Source organism: Anoplophora glabripennis, unplaced genomic scaffold (genome assembly GCF_000390285.2).
Source record: "Anoplophora glabripennis isolate ALB-LARVAE unplaced genomic scaffold, Agla_2.0 scaffold143, whole genome shotgun sequence".
In the NCBI taxonomy this organism is placed as follows: domain Eukaryota; kingdom Metazoa; phylum Arthropoda; class Insecta; order Coleoptera; family Cerambycidae; genus Anoplophora; species Anoplophora glabripennis.
This window is the reverse complement of record NW_019416225.1, coordinates 173,913-183,004: the sequence shown is the minus strand read 5'-3', so window position 1 is coordinate 183,004 and position 9,092 is coordinate 173,913.

Sequence of the window (9,092 nt, the reverse complement as noted above, 5' to 3'; positions counted from 1 at the left end):
ACATCTCAAGATTTCCCTCTAAAACCGCAACTTTTTATCTTTCTTAAAATCGAGATAGCCAAGTACGTCATCAAAAATAGCATGCACTGTACTGTGTTTCTAATAAAAACAGCGGCAATTTTTTCTGGGTGGGCATTCCTTCTGAATAACGTTGTAGTAATTAACAGTCTTGGCATCTTTCAGCATGCCATGTAAATGTAAGTAATATAAATACTGAGCATGCCTCTCTCTGGCTGGTACGAACTTTAACGTTAGAATTTGATACAGATTTATTCATGGTATTTAATTAAAATAAAGGTCCCCTTTGTCGTCTAATAAGATAGAGACGAATTATATAAATTTTGTATTACAAATTACTATGATGTCGATATAATAGTCACATAAGATGCAAGATATACACTGTGTTCTACAAGCTCTATGACAAACTTTGACAGGCAGGCAGGTTGATGTCTATTTGGGTATCTTCGTCGGTATTCTCGGACTGCTTGCCTGGCGTTCCCATTGGAACACCAAAATACGAAGACAACATCACAATACTCTTCAGATGTAAATAAATGCATTTTTTTTTTTACCCTTTTACGGTTAGTTGCAAATTTATTAAAAAAGTGACACAAATAATGATTATTATCGTTATAGCAACCACCATTTTTTTGTCAGGCCTATATCTTTTAAAATGTAAATAATTGGTACCATTAAAAATGTCCCATTTCAACGTTAGCCGTGACATTCGAGGAAGTAAATCCTCATTTCTGACGTTCCTGTAATAATCCCACAAAAAAGTTAATTTTATAGTATCATATTATTCATTTTCTTATTATACCGCAGTTTGTAATGTCATAAAATGTTATTCTGACGTTCGTGATTACTGCCCTTTAATGAATCCAACCACGAACGGTAGTTAGATCAGCGAGTAGTCATAGAGATGGACCGTACTGGACAAAATTAGACACAAAGGAGTGTAGCAAGATACTTAACTTCAGTATTTATTTCAGCAGAGTATCGTAGAATGACGTAGTAATTTTCAGAACGTACAAGATAGTTGTCTTTAAATATTGCTATGCTTTTGTAAGTATCTAATTTCAGATAATTTTTAATTGGTACCATAAAGTAATATAATGGAATTATGTCATTTAGTGATGTCTTTTTTCTATAGTTATTGCCATACTATGGTGCTTATAAATTTTATCATCTTGTTTATCATATTGTATTTTTTTATTTCCGAAATTTGAGAAGTCTCACAATAAGAGATTTAACCAAATTAAACATTCTATCAATAACTTACCGACTAGAAAGCAAAAAAAAATGACTATAACGTTAAAAAAATATAAATTCCTTATTTTACAAGCAACAGCCAACAGCTGTTCAATAAATGGCATTGACTTTAGGTTGTATCTGACTCTTCTGACTGTCTTTTTCTTTGCACAAATAAGCTAATTATTGAGAAATTAAAGACGAAATTCAACTTTATACAATAAAATTTAGCAAAATTACCTATTTAATTAAAAATTAAAATAAAAATAATTTATCCAAAATGGGGCTCCAATTTTTCTGGTCCGTACCTGATTTTCTATCTCACTGAACGGTTTGCAATAGGTTCGCGATGCCCTTATTGGAACTTCATTCTATATTCATTATTACAACAAATCAGTTTTGTGGAAAATGGCACTGAAAGAAGATACAACAATTCTTTTATATGCGATTTGATTGTCGTAATTACGACCTCAACTAGTTGGATCTAGGAATAAATTTTCAGTTCGGTTTTAGTGCCAGTCGGAGAAAATGGTTGATGATGAGGAATTCAACAGGGTAAGGGAGCTGAACTTAGTAAATTAGTGGGTTATTTTTAAACATCAGACGCTGTACTGGCCGTTTGTCGCTGTTTAATCAATGTTAATTAGTGCCGGATTAGTTGCATGGTAGATAAATTAAAAGTATTATTAGGGATATAACTGCCTTAATATTTAGATGTTTGTCTAAACGGAACATTTAATTTTGTCGCAGGCAGTAGTTAAAATTAAGTTATTGCCACTGGTTTGAACCTTTCTGCAATCAGCGTGACTGGAGCCTATAGGGAGAGTTTTTAACATTTCGTTTGGCTTAATTTTCTTTTACGAGGTTTTCATAAAATTAATAATATTGCCGACATTTTGTTAGGTACTTCCTGAAAAATGGCGTAATCATTATTTCATCAGTGCTTATTTTTCCTATTCACCATTTTTTATCAATAAAGTCATTAATTTTGATTACCTGCCATTTTATATAACTATATAACAATATAATATATTTAAAAATTTATTTTTAAAACGCTATTAAAGCTGAGCCACTTCTGTAAAAAAAAATAAATGTTTTTCTCTATGTATTTTATATAGGTATTTAAGACTTTTTTAATTTTCAGAATCTTGTATGGAAAAAATATAAATATAACTTACAATTAGTGTTTGTAGTTTCTAATGATGTTTATAACGAATTATTAAAATTACCTTTCCTATGAAACAATTCTTTTAAAAGTAAGAAGAGGGAAAATATTAAAGCTTTTTATATACATAGAGGGTATACTTAGATGTAGACCTCTAGCAGAAAAAATCCTTCTCAAACAGAAACACAATTTCTCTTTTAGTGTAATTTTAGGAACAAATTGAATTAAATAAGATTTGACGTACGGGTTACTATCTAGATTAACTCTTTCACAGTCACAAATAAGCCTTAGAATTATACTTTGTAGGATTAGGTAACATTTTGGCGTATAACTCATTTTTAGTATGATACAAGCATGAAGCAGAACACGTTCAGTCGTAGTCACTTATCTTCGAGGTTAACTGAACGTGTATGTGTCCCTTAATAGCAAAAATACAAAAAAAAAATCAATATTTCTTATTGCTACTAAGTATTTTAAAGTATACTCGTATATAACTTACTGTTTAACCGTTATTAGAGTTGCAATCCTCACCAGAGACATGTTTTCATACAAAATCGGACTTCACATCGTATAGATAACAGTTTTCATTTCATGCGTATCATTCGCGGCTAAATTTTGTTGCTATTTTACGCAACTTTGGCTTAGCTTAACAGTGACTTGTCTGATGAAGAGGCTGTATGAAAAAAGAGTTAGATATACCAAGAAAAAATCCCTGCTCGATATCATTTAATATGTTGTATTTAAAAAAATATATTCGAAAACATTTTCCAAATTGTTTTAAATGCAAGAGCAATTTCGAACGATTCAAAAATGAACAGGTCTCATGTTTTAGCAACCGCCAAAAGTGTCCAACAACACTCATATTCGATCAAACTGTAGTTGCTACGCTACGTCAAATAAAGAATCGAACGAGGTGTTTTTTAATAAGTGATTATTCAATTGTTGCCTGATTTATTGCTAGACACTGTGAAGGAATGGCTAAGCAAGGAAAATCGAGCGGCAGACTGTTGCTGTTGCAAGGGTTGAGGAAATGGGCTATGCCCAGTAGGTCATTCAGTGAGGGTACACAGAATGTAAGTGGTTATCGATTGGATATGTCTAATAACAACTGGATTGTGTACGTTACATGCAAACAGATCCACGAAAGTAGAATCTAATATAACTACCATATAACTGTCGATTAATGTTGCTATTAATATTTTATTAACGTAGACAATAGATTATCTACGATATCTTTGACTTAAGTGTAGGTTATGTTTTTAGTAGCTATGTTGCTTTAGGGTTCACTTGAATCATGAAATGAATAATCATAAATACGTACAAAGATATTATATACAGTTCTATACAAATATTCTATCTGCCTTTCTTCATTCTAGATACAGCTCCACAATATATTAGCAATAATTATAACTATTTAACGGTCGAAAATTGTCTACTTATATATTAATTATATGGTACCTATTACTCTTATTATTGTTAGAATTATTTTTTTAATGAGTTTTGGTTCTACATTTAACTTTCTGCAAATTTGTTCAGTCACTTTAATATATAATTTGTTGATGAATGTTCAAGATAATGACAATATTCCCAATAGTTTTCTCTCCTAATTACACAAATGTTGCTAGACATAAATATTTTTGTTTGTTTCGTTAGCGTCGTGTTCTTCAATTCATTATCATTATTTATTTTTTGATCACTAATTTGCGAATAACTTAATAACAAAAAATGATATCGAACCCTTTTTGGCGTCAAAATGTAGCTATTTTTATGCTCTTCAAACTTACCCATAAAAAGTTTTATCCTGCTATTTCACTTTTTTAAGAAAACGTGAAACAACCTAAACTTGGATAAATAGCGCCAATAAATAAACAAAACTTTCGTTAGAAGTTTCAAACTTATACTATATTCATTAATTTTTTGCTGAATTCGTTTATGTAAAGAAAACAATGCATTTAAAATTTTTGAGAGAAATCCATAAAACGGAATGCTTCTGAAATCACTTCTTCTATAGGTTTCCATATTGAGGTAAATGACAAATACGCATTCACCACAAAATAAACCATGAAAAGACCTTTCCAACGAGGTATAACACTATCGGCTTTTGATGAGACAATCGTTAAAAAAAATGCATTTTTCTGATCAGACACCCTCTCTGTGGAGAGATAGAACAAAATGTCAATAACAAAAGTTATGCGCAATGAATCCGACTATCCATTTTTGTATTACTTAATATTCTCAATAGGAAACATTTCTAAGAAAAATTCAACTTTGTATGTAGCGCCCCCTAGCGGCCGAGCTACGAATTTGAAAACTATTTCCAACGATTTCTCTTGGTCGATTTATTCAACAAATTTTTTTTCCCGAAGCTCAAGGGTCTATATGTTCTCTAATATCGTACCTCGCCGACCTTAGTCGGACACCCTGTACAACACCCTGAAAATAGATCACACTTTCTTTTATTTTTCACTTAAATTGATTTATTTTAATAAGAAATTACACTGAAAACTCCTAACTGCAAAACACAGTATGCAAATATTATTCTGATTTCATTCATTTTAGAAATATTTCGAGCTCTTTCGGTTATTCCTTTGTTTTAAGTAATTTCAATGTTATGTTATCGTGGCATGTATTTATATTTCCCTTTCAGGAATTGATCTCAGTTCTAAAAATGATTGTAAAATAGAGACTAACCGCAAAAAATATTAAGTAGTTAATAAATAATGTTTAAAAAAATAAATAAATACAATTTGGACATTAGGAAATTAATTTCTTTTAATTTTAATAGAGCCCATAAGTTTACCCAGTGCCTTCGGCAAAACTTAAAAAAATATTCTACATTTATTTTTGTATAAATGTTATTTAAATATTAGAAGTTAAACATTTCTTCCTACTGGGTGTTCCCATTTTTAGGTGTACAAGCGATTAACATAACGAATAAAAATAAATATTTGAAAAATGTAACTTCCTCAGTATTGAAAATTTTAAGATTACTACGATTTTTTTAAGTGTACTCGAGGAAAATATGGTCTTGTTGATAATAAAATATTTGAATTTCATAGATTTATTTTATTACACTGCAAGCTGCCACATTGAACGTCACGCCGCCAATGTCTTTCTACTGCGGGTGTCGAATGCGGTTAATTCCAAGAAAGTGGCGCAGGGGTCTTCTTGGAATTCTACCTAAACAAATATCGCACGGACTGTACCAATTAAGTGGGATAGTCGCTCATGCTATTAGGGACAGATAAATTCATTTATTTGAGTAAAATATAACTTGATCGAACGGATTTTGTCCTTAATAGTAGGGCAAATATTTTAATTAGGTTAATGTTTTTTGTTAGCATTTATGACGAAGTTTTTTAAAATTGTATTCTTTACTGAAAAAAAAAATTTTTTTGTCTATAATTGTGTAGCGATTCAGCAGAGACCTTTAATAAAATGGCTTATTAAAAAGGACCTGTGTAGACAAATTTTTAATTTGCTTTATTACTGCAAAACATTTCATAACACCTTTAAAAGGTTGGCGACAACAAAAGCGAAATGAAAAATAGTCCCTCACGCAAAAAAGTCACAACAACTAATCGCAAACTACGCAGAAAGCTGTCTATTAATATCAGTCATCACAAAAAAGCGTTAGCGCCCTGCCCCGCCGGAGTCAAGCCCTTTGAAACGTCGACCTTCGCCTTTCAGGGCCTTAATAGAATTTCCACACAATAAATTATCTTCGAGCCATCATATTAAACTTTTTCGGGCCGAGCCAAGTTCCTCCGACATAAATCGACTCGGAACAACTTTCCATTTTCGACCGGCAAATGAGGCTTCTCGCCGTGGATGGAGCGGTGCCAGGAACCCGCGTGCCCCCAGGACAGTTATGTCACACTTCACGCTACATAAAATTCTGACACCGACGCGAAATGCGATCGCATGCGGGTTCGCGAGAGCGCTCCGGCGTGATCCAGAGGAGAACAGTTTTTTCCGGCAATTCCGGTGGACATCTCGCGACACCGTGGTGGTGATTTTTGGACGGTTCTAATATGTTTGTGTACGGTCCTCAGGGCCACTATTCCTCCTCGGAGAATGACAGTGAAGAGGAGGATCTCGATCCCGAGGCACTGCTTATCGTAATTAATATTTTGTGTTAATTAACACAGGTTTTGTATGTAGGCGTGGTAACAACATTTTTGCCATCGTTTTGGTATTCAAAAGTTCAGTGAAAATTGAAGTGCCATAATAAAAACATTATTAACACTGTCATTTATTTCCAAAAGCTTTAGTAATATATGCGCTTTTTATGAATTTGCAATAATATGTGTTCAAATAAAGTAGTTGGTTCTTGGAGTATCAACCCACTAATCTAAGTACTAGAGACTGCAACTTAATTAGAAGAATATCACAATGAAAACATTTCATTGTAATTTTACTTGAAGTAATTTCGAAAAATACTTATAACTAGTATAATTTTCAATTTTATTGTAAAGTATAGCTTTGGTACACTTTTTTTATATATTTCAGGTGTGACAATGTTTTTTGTAAATTTTCAATGCATTATTAGACCAGGGCGGATCTGTTTTGAGGTGGATGTGAGAGGGGGCAAGCAAATTTTGTCTGGATTACCTTCAGTACTACTCATATAATAAAAGTGTAGATCCCTAGATCTGGGCGAGGTCCGGAACATTTTCAAAATTGCAAAAATTTTGAAAAAATTTAAAAAAATACCTATTTTATTATTTATATTTTACTTATATCTTGGAATCTATGCATTTTGGAAAAATATTGAAGCGGAAAAAAGTTTTAGAATTGAATTTTGCACAATATACTGTAAGTTAAAAATGTTTAAATTTATTACTGATGTTGCAAAATAGCAATTGATGAAAAAAGGCAAAATAATCAAGCTTTTTGGATAATTTTTTAAATTATTTTAATTGCTCCGAGGGCATTCTAATTTTGGTAAAAAAAACTTTAGAGTATAATAAAACAACACAGCAAATTTCATTAAAATTAGTTCGATAGTTTTCGCAAAGTAAATTTGGAAAAAAAATTTAGAATTTTCAAAATGTTGCACAGCCTCAAATAAAGCATCTAGATACTTTAATTTTTTTTCACATAGAAAAGACCGCCCAACCTTTCAAATGGTTTCTCAAAAATTGAAATCGGTTGATTAGGACGGTCACAGTAAATTTTTAAAGTTAACACTTTTTTTTTATTTTTAAACAATTATATTACATTTATAAATTTGCAACTGTTTTCTTCAAAAATTATCATTTTAAATTACTATTTTTTCTTAATTTTATTTGTATTTGACAAAAAAAAATTAATTTCCAAATAAAGATTTTTTTTAAATTTGTTTAAACAAAAATTAGTTAAATAATTGTATTAATTATAACTAAATACATTCATATTCAGAGTGTTGAAATATATACGTAAACAAATTTTTTCATTGAAAAAATGTAATAGCATAGGGTAAAATATACAGTATATTTAATGCATAAATAATAAACTTTGTTTACAACAAAATATGTACAAATTAGACTGTTGGCTTTACGATATTCGAATTCCTTGGCTCGTGAGACATTGGATTAAAAAAAAGATCGAAATTGGTCCATTAGAAGCCGAAATAATGCAATTTTTTTCGTACCTTCGCATTTTGAACTTCCGAATTCAGTTTCGGAGCGAAAGCCCCCTCCCCCACATTTCGTGTTTTGAGTCACTTTTCGCGCATGCGAGCGACAGCTTTTCCGCTGATTTATCTATGCTGCCGATAACTTATGGATATAAAAATTTTTTCCAGCTCAGAACTCGGAAAAACGAAGCCACTGGAGCAAAGATTATTGCTAAATTGTTTATAAATTAACGGTAAATGCCGATAAACTTTTACCGCTTATATCTCGAAAATCAATAAACGGAATTTAACTTTTTTAAAAAAAAAGAAGTCTTTCCGAGTACTTTAAAATTATAATTTTTGAAAAAAAACTAAATTGCAAATTGATAAATGTAATCCAATTGTTTAAAAATAAAAAAGAGTGTTAACTTTAAAAATTATCTCTGGTTGTCCTAATCAACCGATTTCGATTTTTCAAAAATCATTTGAAAGGCTGAGAAGTCTTTTCTATGTGAAAAAATTTTCAAGTATCTAGATGCAATATTTTGAAAATTTGAAAATTTTTTTCAAATTTTTTTTCAAAAAATTATTTTGCGAAAACTATTGAACCGATTTTAATGAAATTTTTGGTTTGTTGTTTTATTATACTCTAAAGTTTTTTTTTACCAAAATTAGAATACCCTCGGAGAGACATTATTTTGCCTTTTTTTCATTTTACAACATCGGTAATAAATTTAAACATTTTTAACTTACAGTATATTGTACAAAATTCAATTTTAAAACTTTTCCTCTTCAATATTCTTCCAAAATGCATAAGATATAAGTAAAAAACAGATAAAATTGGTATTTTTATACATTTTGTAATCATATTTGCAATTTTGAAAATGTTCCGGACCTCGTCCAGATCTAGGGAACTACACTTTTATTATGCGAGTCGTACTGAAGATATTCCAACAAAACTTAGCTTGCCCCCTCTTACATCCAGTGGGATATTCCGACAGATCCGCCCTGGTCACACCACACAATACTTTTTAATAATAAATAAGTTTATTTTACAACGTTTCTATAATAAAGTGG